Genomic DNA, 13,737 nt, shown 5'->3' on the forward strand with positions numbered 1-13,737 from the left:
ATAGGGCATCACCAGGGTGGTTATGGCAATGACCAGATGGAGAATTCCCAGCACCTGGACATTTAGTCTGAGGCTCTTCTCACCACATCACCACTCAAATACACCCCAGGTAGAGAGGTGGGGAGAGAGGAAATGCTGCTCCAAAGAGCTTTATTTGCACATTGAAGATTGTGAGCCTGAGACTGCCCTGCACAGGTTTTTCCAACTGAGCCCTCACACAGTGACTAGAAGCTGCCCTGCTCTAGGAAGGAACTCATGGATACAAGTTTCATCTTTTCAACATGAATATATTTTTATTTCATTTGCATTCAGAGGATGTGCACCTCCTTTCTCAAGGTAAGCCTACAAACCCTTGCCAGACTGTAAGACATATCAGACACATCATGTTTTATCTGGACAGTTTCAATGAATGCTGCAGCTTCTCCCTCTGTTCCCACAACATCCATGTTAATGTCCAAACAAACAGCTGTCAACAGATCTGGGTAACATCCAGTAAAGGGTGTGTTCTCTTGTCTATTTAAAGTGTCCTTGTTATTCAGAAAGATTACATTCTATTAATAACAGATTCTTGGAATCTTCCTTCTGCAATACACTGTAATTAACAATGCAAATGTGAAATAAAAATCGCATTATTTATCAGACATGAGCAGGTGATTATGCACTCAGAGGACTAAAATGCATAATAAAAATGCATGGTGTTAATTGTTCCATGGGGCTCCTACTCCAGGGCCACAGAAAAGTTAGATATAAAGCCTCTCTGCCTCTCTCTATTCTCTAATCTAGCACCTTGCACAATATCATTTCTTCCCAACTATCTAAGCTCATCTTAAATCATGTAAATTTTCTAGCATCTTGTTTAAACTCAAGGCCAACTGAGAAAAAGTATTAGAGACCCCATACAAATGACACATTTCTGTTTTTCCAAAATCCTCATATAACTCAAGAAAATTAGACAGACCAGTTTTATTAACCATTTTGAAAAATTCTGTTTGAAAGGAAAGCACTCCTACTTGGAGAGCTTGTATATCAAATCTCAGACACAAGTAAGCTTTTATAGCTGAGCTGTAAAAATCGTCATTTACTATACAAACACTGCACATTTTTACTATAACCCTGCCAAAGAGACACTATAATAACCCCACAAATGTCATTGTCATGGTATAAATTTACTGCAAGCGAGGCTGCTGCCCTCCCAGGTTGGGCAAGATGCTCTTTCAAATGAGGCTGTGTCCCTCAGAGAGACCCTAACACAAAATGGCCTCTTCCTCTGGCACTGCAGTTGCACACTTAGGAATAAATTCATCGGGGGAGAGGCCTGCCCCCATCTAATATTCTTCTTGTAGCCAACATAGCCTACAAAAAGCAAGTACCAATCTGGGCGTGGTGGCGCACACCTTTAATCTCAGCACTCTGAAGGCAGAGGCAGGTGGATCTCTGTGAGTTCAAGGCCAGTCTGGTCTACAAAGCAAGTTCCAGGCCAGCTAGGGCTACAGGGAAACCATGTCTCGAAACCCCACCTCCCACCCCATAAAAAGCAACTACCTAAGGTGAGTGATTTTCCTCTCTGGCAACACCCTAAACTTGAAGGCTAAGATAAGAAACCACACTCAGTTTTTCATCTTTGCAAATGTCCTCTGTGAAGGAAAGGAATCTCTCTTCTCTCTCTCTCTCTCTCTCTCTCTCTCTCTCTCTCTCTCTCTCTTTCTCTCTCTACCTCAGAGCAGAGCTGATTCTATTCCTGGCACTCTTGAGCCAAAGCAAGCCAGAAGAGGTTCCTGACCAGCAACCTTAAATGGACAGCATCTTAATACTGTGCCTCAGGCTTCTTCCCCCAAGTCTCCTAGTGTGCAAACCATGGGTTTTGTTAAGAAAAAGATGGAGTGGAGATCAACTCTGAGAGCAGACAGGTCCATGACAAAGGGTGCTGGCCTGGAACTCACTATGTAGACCAGGCTGGCCTTGAACTCACAGAGATCTGCCTGCTTCTGCCTCCTGAGTGCTGAGAAGGTCTTTAAAGGTAGCAGCTACATCTCTAGCTTTGTGCAGTAAGGAATTGCTAATGGGCAAGTTGAAGAAGGCAGACAAGCTGGGAGCAGTGGGAAGGGGCCCTCATGGCCTCATCGCCATCACAGTCATGACTTAGAGGTGGTCTGAAGAAGTGCCTGTCCCTACTTTCAAGAACGCAAACAGCCTTGAACTAGACTGTGGTCTAGCCATGCTGACATCCTAATGGTTATTTCATGAGTAACAAATAGTAACATACCCACGGCTTTATGTGTTCATGGTAATTTTTAAAGCTCTCAAAATTGACCTTTTTTGTCTTCTTCAATGATTGATAAAGGTTTGTGCTGATAAATGTTCTTTAGGGGATTTATTTTTTAACATTTAAAAACCATTTCTACCTGCTCAAGACCCATAGTTGGGAGTAGGGGACCCTAGGAAGGAATTGAACTGTTGTTTAGCTACACTGAGAAAAAGTCAAACTAGCTTCCAGATATTTATGTTTATGCTTATAGACAAGCCTCAGCCTCAATCGCAGAAGCCTCTTTAGCAAATGCTCAGGGAACACTGTCAAAGCTGGCAGAAAGAATGAGAGCTGGTAAATAGGGAGAAAAGCTGGGAAATGCCCTCTTCTGAGTAACATACAGCCAGCCATGGTGATGATGAGGCAGCAATGCCTCAGAGGTAGACCAGTAGACTGTTTGGCGTGTGGAAAGCCATAGGTTCAGCCCCCTGTAATACAAAAGATAGACTGTGGTGATGCAAGGTAGGAGGTTGGGGGTGGTGAGTCCGCTTAGGATCTGCAGTTTAGGATCTGCAGTGTGCTGCTTCTGTACGGGATTAGGTGAGCAGCAGAGCCTGAGAGATGAGCCCCTTTTGTCAAGGTCTGGGGTCCTCTGTAGGTGTATGCCCCATTTTTCCATCAGTGCCTGGCAGGGCAGGAGAACAAAGGTCCAGAGGCAATTCTGGGTCTCAGTGTCGCTTTTCCATCTGGATATAGCAGTTACTGTGGGCTACACCAGTCTCTGAGGTCAAGAGAGGCAGGTGTACACCAGCACAGCACAGAGCCAGTGCTGCAAGTGGCCACTGCTCCCCAGGGAGCGTCTGTGTACCCTTCCCGGGGCCACCTTTCCTGTTCCCCTCCCTCAGACAGGGGTGGTGGTGGTGGTGGTGGTGGTGGCTACCCAGCCCGGAGCACACAGGCTCTGAGACTACAGCAGTCATCACTTAGAAGTTTATATATGATAATACCAAAAAGAAAATGTCACAGATAAATATAGTAATATTTAAGAAACTTTATCATCATTATTGATTAATATATTTCTTTTTATTTTAGGCGTATGTGTTTTGACAGCATGTATGTAAGTGCACCCATGTGTGTGTAGTGCTCTCTGAGGTCAGAAGAGGGTGTCTCACTCCAACCACGTCTGAACCTCCTGAAGGAAGCAAGAGCTGTCGCTGTGTCTGTCCCTGTTAAAGGGGCAAGCATCTGTTCACTGTAAACAGAACTCTTGATGCGTCAGCTCTCTGTCACATGTCTAGTGCCTCAGGTAGGCGGGCCAGCCAACCTTTGGCAGTAGCCTTAGGAGGTGGCTGGTCACGCCTTGTGCCCTCAGGGAGTAAGGAGTAACAGCCACCCCAGGGCACATCCGTGGGCCCAGCTTGTCTCTGTTCTTGCTGCCTATGCTGTGGCATTCAGTCTGCTTGCCTTAGGCCCAAGGTCCCCGAGATCAAAGGATTCAAACAGTGACCTCTGAGAACAGTAAGAGAGCAGCTCACTTACCTTAACCTGGCTGTCCCCCACTCTTGTCTCCAGGGTTTGGGCTTCCCTCCCCCAAGAGGCAAGCTGGCCAGGCTTGGCCAGGAGCAGCTGGTAGTGAACAAGTCGAGGTGATGCTCAGCATGCCACTTGGACTACTTCACCCCACCTCCAGCTACAGAGGCCCTTGTACCCTCTGTACTGCTCCCTAAGGTCCTGTGTCTGAGCCACAGTGTCCTCAGTCACCCCTGGCACTGCCCTTGAACTTCCTGTCTTCTACCTCTTTCCTAGTTCCTCTTGGTGTTCTGGGAGAGAGGATTTGTCAGGGATCCATGTTGGCCTGGGGACTGCTGGAAGACAATGGATAATTTGCCCATTTTTATAACTCGATTTTAAAAAGTCTAACTCTGAAATCCCCTTTTTGTTCTTCCTGGTCCTGGGAATCCAGTCTCCTCCTGCCCTGGACTGAAAGGGAGCCTCTGCCTCCTGTCTGCATACACTACAATCACACTCCCAGGACACAGGGAGGCTCCCTCCCTTGTATCCCAGTCAGCAGGGGCTTCACACCCTGACTCCTCAGTTTTCTGCCTAGTGGCTTTCAGTAGGAGGGGGCTAATCCAGTCCAGGACACTCCAGAATGGACGTCCATCTGGGCAGGTCTCGGACTGTGACTTTGGACAAAGTTGAGGAGCCTTTCCCTTTTAGTCCCTGCACTTTAAACCCTGGCAAAAAATAAACACTTTTACACAGAAAAAAGAACTTGTTTTCTTTTATCTACCACCAAGGAAATTCGAAGGAATTTCTACAAGTACAGTCATTTATTGTTTCTCTTCATTACTTTATCACATTGATGCAGTGGAGAAAAAGTAAGTACATGGGAATCTCCCAGCACTGGCTGCTTTCTCTCTCTCTCTCTCTCTCTCTCTCTCTCTCTCTCTCTCTCTCTCCCCAGATGACTTGAATCCTGTGATATGCCCCCACCCCCAAAACCCCTCCCCCCTTTTCAATGTGTATGAGTGTTTTGCTTACATACATGTAAGTGTAATCCATGTCATGCAATGCTTGTGGAGGTCAGAAGAGGGCGTTGGATCTCCTGGAACTGGAGTGTAGGACATTTGTTTGCCACCATGTGGGTGCTGGGAACTGAGCTGGGTTCTTAATTGCTAAGTCATCCCTCTAGCTCCCAACCAGTGTTCTTAACCACCAAGCCATCTCTCCTGCCCTGGTTCTTTCTTGAGGAGCTGTCTACGTGTCACGATAACATTCTTAACTTCTTCATGCACTGGGAGTACAACAGCAGGGTTATAGCCTGTGATTTGGTGGGTGTGACTGCAGCGTCAGGTCAGTGTCTGCCAGCCTCACTGTCCACAAAGTCCAGCCTTATCCTCAGAGCTAATGCTCTGATTTCTACATCTGGCTGTCTACTTCTATAAACCTTTTTAAGGTTGGTACTAAATTGGAAAAGGACTAAAATCTTTCTTAAAGATATAGAATACACAATGAAATTAGGTGGGGACTAGGGGAGCAGTAAGAGGGTGCAGACATGGGAGAGGATCTAAATATGATTAAAATATATTGTATGAAATTTACAAAAATGTGGGTTTCACAGAAGATCTCTGCTTGTCCCTGCGCACATCCCCTCCCCATTGTCCACTGGGTGTGTCTCCTTCCTTTCAGTGGTAAACCAGGATCCCCGATCCTAAGGGTAAAATCCCCTTCCTCAGAATAGTGACCTGTAGGGATTGTACTAAAACCTTTAATACTACTATAAGTTTTCTGGACTCTTCATGTGGTCTAACCTGTTTAATAATCACCCTAGCCTATAAGCAGATTAACTTTAACAACATCAACAAAAATGTAAAATACTATTTACTGGAAAATCAATTGAGTTAAATTCTAAATCTCAAAAGAAATAATAAAGAAAAACTTGCTGTTCAGATCAGTGTGTGTGTGTTCAAATTCTAACAAAACACAACCAAAGTTACAAAATGAGAGATTCTGTAGGCTGTAATAATGATTGATTGAGCATTGTTTGACCCAGACAAATGATGCAAAATAATAAAAGGTAAAGCCCTGGAAATGCCACCGTGGTCCCGCTGCATGGCAATCTGTAGGAACCTTTCCTTTCCAGTGAGGACCTTACCTACCCAGCTTCAGAGTGGGTCCACTTCACTGCAAGCCCTGCTCTCAGCATAGTTTAGAATCTTAACTTTCTTCATATGTGATACACAGTTCAGAAATCTAGTCGAATGCTGTGGTTTGAGGGTTGAATTTTTTTTTCTACCCTCAAAATTCATATATTCCTACCCAAACTCCAATGTGATGATTGGGAAGGGCCTATGTGTGGGATTAGTGCCTTTATGAAAGATCCCACAAGAGGAAGTATGGGAGTACCTGGGTCCTGCTACTGTGTTAGACGCTCTCCAAGGTGCTGTCACTGGAGCAGAGAGGGAACCCAAATGGATGCTGAATGTACTGGTTCTTTGACCCCTCGCTTCCCCACACCCAGAAGTGGGCTGTAGGTGTGCTTTTCATAAATTAGCATGTGTTATCAGGTCTGTCACAGCACCACCAAATGGACTAATATTTATCTCATTAAAAACAAAAGTGTGTGTGTGTGTGTGTGTGTGTGTGTGTAGTGTGCATGCACATGTGTGTGCAGGTGCATGTGTCTGTATGGATGTGCAAGGTCAGAGAAGAAAGTTAGGTGCCCTGCACTACCACTGTCTGCCTTACTCCTCTGACACAGGGTTTCATATTGAACATAGAGCTAGGCTGGCAGCCAGTGAGCCCCAATGATCCTCTTGTCTCCTCCACAGCAAGCACACAGCCATACTGTTTTTTCCATGGATGCTGAAGATTTGAACTTAGGTCTTCATGCTTATGTAACAAGCTCTTAGTCATTGAGGCATCTCCCTAGCCTCTTCCCTCATTTCTTAGTGTATAAGTGAAGTCGCAGACATGAAGTAGGTAACTTAGAGACTATTAATATCTAGTCATACCATTCCAGGAACAATGGCTTGTCTCCAAAAGGTCTGGGTAAGAATGACTATCAGGTTTGCAAAATGGAAATGTGGATATTTTGTTGAAAACTGAATAATTTCAAGATGGTGTAAGGAAGGATTTAACAAACAGGGATTCTCTGCAACCAAGCCGTCCCAACAGCTTTTGAGACTACCCCAACCTCTAGAGCCCATTAAGGCAAACCACAAAATAAAAAGTGTATGTTCTCTCATTCCATTTTACCCCGCAAGTGATCCCAGAGTCATTTATAGAATAGTTCTAAGCATGCGCACACACACACACACACACACACACACACACACACACACACGGGGGGGGGAGGCAAATAGCTATGTAGGGAACAATATTCTGTATTTAGCCCTCCCTTCAACCATTTCCACGGGTGCATATTTTAAAGTGTGGTGCCAGTTGGTGATGATGTTGATGATGATGATGCATACAGCTCCTCATATTCTATTTTTATGTACATCTGAAAATTTTCATAATAAAAATTCCATTTAAATAAAAACAAAGCTTATATATGAAGTGCAAATAGCTATGTAGGAAACAACACATTGATTACAGACACCTATGTCCTCTCCCAGGCCCAGCTTGAGTCATGTACCCCATACACCTACCAGACTGTGGAGATCTGTAACCTTACATTCTGTCTGCCATCCCAACTCCCGAGGCTACTTCACGTCACACAGCCCCACTCACCTGATGGACTAAAAATCCCAGCATTCCTTCTTCACTGTCCCACACTCTCAGGCCTAGCTTGGGCTGTGCCACTTTTATGCCAGCCCAGCTTGGTCAGGTCTACAGAACCTCACCTATCCTTGCATCCATCACCATACTTCCAGGCACAGCTGGGATCCTGCAGCTTGAGAATCAGCCCAGACAGACTCAGTCAAGAGACATGTTTGCATGTTTTCTTTTTTACAGCCAAACTGGAATCATCTCCCTGCCTCCAATCAAAATCAACACTGATCTTTCTGACTCCCGACCCACTGATCTAGGACCAAATGGAATCTGTTCAGGAAACTCGGGCTCAGAAACTGCAGTTTTCCGTAGCTGAAACTGAGACCATGTCTTATACCCCATTCCCATATCAAAAGATATCCATACTAAGAAACACCATCAACGACCTAACTCCAGATGTCTAGGTCCCACTGCAAAAACAAAACAACATGAATAACCAAGACAACATGTCTCCTCCAGAAATAAGCACCCCCCCCATTGGACTAATGTTTCCTGAAAAATGCAACCAGGCTAATGCACAAGTCAATGGGGTCAAAGTAGCAATTATAAATATGTTGAAGGAACTAAATGAGGATACAAATAAAAGAGTTCATGAAAACTGTGAAAACACAAAGAGTTGAAGGAAATAAGCAAAACAATTCAAGATATTAGAGTGTAGTAAAGATGTAGAAACTATAAGACAAGCCAAACTAAAATAAAACTCAGAATAAAAACTCAGGAAACTTGACAAAAAGCTCAGGGGAAAGCTTTACCAATGGACTGGCTCATATGGAAGAGAAAGCATCAGCTCTCAAAGATAAGGAAGAGGACCTGGATCATTCAGTCAGAGAAAATGTTAAATCTAAAATAATAGGATTGGAACATGCAGAACCTGTGGGACACTATAAAAAGAAAAGCCTTAGAATCAAGGATAGAAATGGAGAAACCCAGGTCAAAGACCCAGAAAATATTTTCAACAAAATCATAGGTTCAAGAGGCATACAGAGCACCAAGTAGGACCAGAAAAGAAACTCTTCACGTCATATAATACTAAAAACATTAAACAGACAGACCTGCCCAGCCAGGACTCTGGTCAGTCAGATCCTGCCCACTGCACCTGTATTCCATTCCTCTCACCCACCCCCATCCGGTCCCCTGCCAGCCTTTACCCAGATAGTCTCCAATTCCTTCACCTCAGATCCCTAGACTAGCTTCCTAATACAGACTAGCTAAACTCCCTAGTATAGATTCCACTGGCTCCTGAGCTCTCTGACACATACCATCCCTCCTACTAACCTGACCAGCCTACCCTCTACCCTGTCCCACCATCCACCCAGACCAGTTTACTACCCTGCAAGAACCTGAAACACACACCAATTTATTTTCCATACTGGAACAAAAAGCAACCAAGCTACACAAACAATATTAACAGAACCAAAATTGAATTAAACAAAAGCAGAGTAGAAGTTTCTGTGGTACACATAACCAACAAAGAACATCCACATGCCCCAAAGAGCAATACAAAAACAAAAACAATATGAAAAACCAAGAGAACAAACCCGAAAACACCCACTAGTCCTGCAGATGTGCACTACAATGGAAGCACCCTGAGGAAACTCAGAATGCAGGATTTAAAAGAACAATCATAAACACGATCAAAGAACTTCAAGGAAGCACAAACAACTCAAAAAGGACAGGCATAAATATGATGGAAGCCCAAGAATATACAAATATGAGGCTTAATGAAATATCAAAAACAATTCATAACTTGAAAACTAAATTCACAAAAGAGATAGAAATAGTGAAGAAAACCCAAATGGAAATGAAAATAGGACTGAAAAACTCAACAAACTACTTAGAAACAGCAGGAGAAAGTTTCACAAGCAGAATAAATGAAATGGAAAACAGAATATCAAGATCGATTGATAAAGTTGAAGATCTGGACTCCTTAAACAAAAACCAAGCAAAAAAAAAAAAAAAAACCAAAAAAAAAAAAACACAGGAATGGAATACCAGGAAATGTGGGACAACATAAAAAGACCAAATCTATGAATTATAGACATACAGGAAGGAAAAGAATCTCAGGCCACTGGCACTGAACAGTTCTTTAACATGATTATAGAAGAAAACTTCTCTAATTTAAGGAATGACTTAGATATAGAGATTCAAGAAGCACATAGAACACCAATTAGACATGACCAGAACAGAAACTTCCCATGGCACATCATAGTAAAAAAATTAAATGTATGTAACAAAGACAAAATACTAAAAGCTGCTAGAGAAAAACAATAATTTACATATAAAGGAAAACCCATCAGAATTACAGCTGATTTCTCAATGCAAACTATGAAAGCCAGAAGAGCCTGGACCAAAGTATTCCCAGTTCTAAACAACCATGAATGCTAACCCTGAATACTTTATCCAGCAAAACTATCTCTCATGGTCAAAGGGGAACAGAAAATTGTTCATGATGCAGATAGGCTGAAAGAATTCATGTCCACCAAACCAGCCCTACAGAGAATACTCAAAGCAACACAAAGGACAGAAGAAAGTAATAAGTATACCCCCAAAAGCTACAGAAAGAAAACAAAGAAAAGTATAATAATGGAAACACAGGGCCACAAACACAAATAAATTAAAATGACAGTATCCAATACATGTCTTTCAATGATAACACTAAATATAAATGGTCTCAACTCCCCTATCAGAAGATACAGACTAGTGGAATGGATCAAAAAAGAAAACCTATCTTTTTGTTGTCTTCAAGAAACTCATCTCACCTTCAAGGGTATAAACTACCTTAGAGTGAAAGGATGAAAAACAATATTCCAAGCAAATGACTCAAAGAAACAAGCAGCTGTTGCAATTCTAGCATCTGACAAAACAGACTTCAAAGTAAAACTAATCAGAAGAGATAAAGAGGGTCACTTCATTCTAATCAAAGGAACAATTCACCAAGAAGATATAATCATGAACATATATGCACCAAACTCTGGCACACCCAACTTCATAAAAATAGTACTCCTGGACTATAAAACAGAGTTTAACCTCAACTCAGTAATAATAGGTGACTTTAATATCTCACTATCTTCAGTAGGCAGGTCAACTGGACAAAGAATAAATATAGAGAGATCTTACATGAAATGGACCTAACAGACATCTACAAGAATACTCAACCCAAGCACCAAAGAATACACTTTCTACTCAGCAGCCCATGCAAGTTTTTTTTTTTTTTTTTTGTAAAATTGAACACATTTTGGGAAACAAAACAAATGTCAACAAATACAAAAAACTGGAATAATTCTATGCATTCTATCAGACCACCTTGCAATAAAACTTATAATCAACAGCTAAAGAAGCTCTAGTAACCACACAAACTCATGGAGATTAAACAACACACTACTGACTGATGAGTGTTTTAAAGAAGAAATTAAGAAAGAAATAAAAGTACTCTTGAACTTAAATGAAAATGAGAATACAATACAGCAAACCCCCTGGGACACCTTAAAAGCAGTCCTAAGAGGGAAGTTTATAGCTCTTAGTGCCCATATTAAAAAATCATAAAGAGCACATGTTAACTAAATGACTTAACAGTATAATTCAAGACTCTGGAAAAGCAAGAACAAACCAACCCCAAACCTAGTAGAGGAGAAGAAATAACAAAAATCAGAGCAGAAATTAATGACATAGAAACAAATAAGACAATACCCCAAAAATCAATGAATCTAAAAGCTGATTCTTTGAAAGGTTAAACAAGATAGATCCTTAGACCAGTTAACCAAAAGAAAGATAGAGAAAATCCAAATCAACAAAATCAGAGACGAAAGGGGAATAAAAATGGCTAAGGGGCCAGACATGGTGGTGTGCACCTTTAATCCCAGCACTCAGGAGGCAGAGGCAGGTGGATCTCTGTGAGTTCAAGGCCAGCCTGGTCTACATAGTGAGTTCCAGGAAAGCTGGGGCTACAGGGAGACCCTGTCTCAAAAAAAAAAAAAAAAAAAAAAAAGGCTAAGAAGCACCTTAAAAAGTGTTCAACATCCGTGGTAATTGGAGAGATGCAGATAAAAACCACTTTAAGATTCCATCTTTCTCCAGTCAGATTGGTTAAGATCAAGGGAACAAAAGATTCCAAATACTGGAGAGGATGTGGAGAAAGAGGAACACTCATTTGCTGCTGGTAGGAATGCAAACTCGTACAACTACTATGGAAAGCAGCATGGAGAACTCTTAAAAAACTAAAAATGAACTTACCATATGATCCAGTTATACCACTCCTTGGCATACACCCAAAGAACTCATCATTCTGTAAAGATACCTGTATATCCATGTTTGTTGAGGTTCTTTTTGCAATAGCTAAGAAATGGAAACAACCTAAATGTTCCTAAACTGAAGAATGGATAACAAAAATGTGGTCCATTTACACAATGGAGTTCTACTCAGCAGTAAGAAAAGATAAAATTATGAAATTTGCAGGTAAATGGACAGAACTAGAGAATGTTATACTAAGTGAAGTAACACAAACATAAAAAAGCAAGTGATGTATGTTCTCCCTCATTTGTGTATTGTAGCACCAATCCCTTATATATGAGTGTATAAATTCTGATGCAACACTAGGAGTCAAGAAAATGCAAAGGGTACAGGGTGGTAAAGGAAAAGAAAGAATCTGGGAGGGGGATAGTAGGGAACAGATATTACCAGTGAGGTGGGGAAAGTGGGAGTGTTGGCAGGGAGGGGAGGAGAGAGCCATATGCAAGGGGCCATGGTGTGGGTGGTGAGGGAAGTCAGAAGAGGGGGGATGGTGGGAGGTGGGTGTTACCGGGAGGAGGGTGGGACTAATGGGAGCGTTGGGACTGGGGAGGGAAGAGAGGGACAGAATGGGAGGAAGGAGAATGGAGTTGAGTGAGTCTCAGTGGGCTGGGAAACCCACAGTGGGGTGTGGTGCCCTTGGGACCCCAGGGGAGGTGCATATATAGTGTCTGAACATTGGTACATGTGGATACCTGGGAGCTGCTTGGCAGGGGGCATGGTGCCAGACAGAGGAGACTTCCCTTTGAGTGGTTGGTGGGAGTGGTCCAGGAGACTTCCAGGATAACACAGGCTATTGTCAAACCTCTTGGTTGTCTCCCAGAACTAGTAGATGGGACCCTGCTGCTGAAGACAGGACATGCTTCGGATGCAAGACCTGAAGCTATGGAGTAGGAACTGACCTGGAAGCCTTCTAGCCGAAGTTTGGCTTTCATAATGCCAGATGATGATATGCAAACTGCCAATGGAAAATAACAATCAATGATCTAACCCAGCCCTAAAGCCTAATAACCACAAGGACTGACATGACAAACTATCTCCATTGATGCAGTAGTGGTACTTTTATTGGGGGGCAATCAACAGCTATCTAATTGGACTTGAAGTCCCCTCAGTGGGAATGAACTTGTGGATGGCACTGTATACTCAGTCAAGTACACATGGTAGGCAAGGATGTAGATTCTAGAGAAAACCTTATCTATTTCATATCTCTAGACAAATGAAATTTCTTACTATGTGTTAATATCCTTTCTTATATTTACAGACAAGCATACCTTACATCACTCATCAAAGAAGTTTCTTTTTAAAACAGATGAAGGCTACAGAATTGCACAGCTGGTCAGACACAGAGAATATATGTCTGAGAGATGTCCAGGACTAGGTGACACATCTACAATTCAACCTCTAAAACTAAGGCTCATAGAACATAGCAGAACAAGGGGTAGAGAGGAAACTAGTTCATCCCTCAACTCTCACCAATAAAGCTTCCTTCTACAACAAAGTATGATGTACATGGAAGGCCACAACTGACCAAGTTTTAAATACTAAGGGGCTGCAGAGTATGTATCTCTGGATAGGACTCCTATACTGAACCTCACCCTCCCATGGGTCAGGGACCATTGTGGAAGATGGGGCAGAAAGACTGTAAGAACCAGGGCTGGTTCATGAACATAGGGAAGCAGAGGCTTTCAGGTCACTGGAAGCTTGCACATGTAAACTTGTGACAATGGTGGCATCAAGCACAGGACCCATGCCAACTCAACTGAACAAGGGCTCAGAGGGGAAGAGAGAGATGGGTGGCAGGTCAGCCCTAGACTGAGAGCTGTTTGAGGCTGGTTGCTGCTAGATGGGGGAAAGTACGCCTTACACACTATCTCTGGATGAACTGACTGAAGGGTATCTGGGTGCAAATGCTTGACTGGACAGACTTA

This window comes from Nannospalax galili, unplaced genomic scaffold, assembly GCF_000622305.1.
Source record: "Nannospalax galili isolate Female #2095 unplaced genomic scaffold, S.galili_v1.0 scaffold576, whole genome shotgun sequence".
Lineage (NCBI taxonomy): Eukaryota > Metazoa > Chordata > Mammalia > Rodentia > Spalacidae > Nannospalax > Nannospalax galili.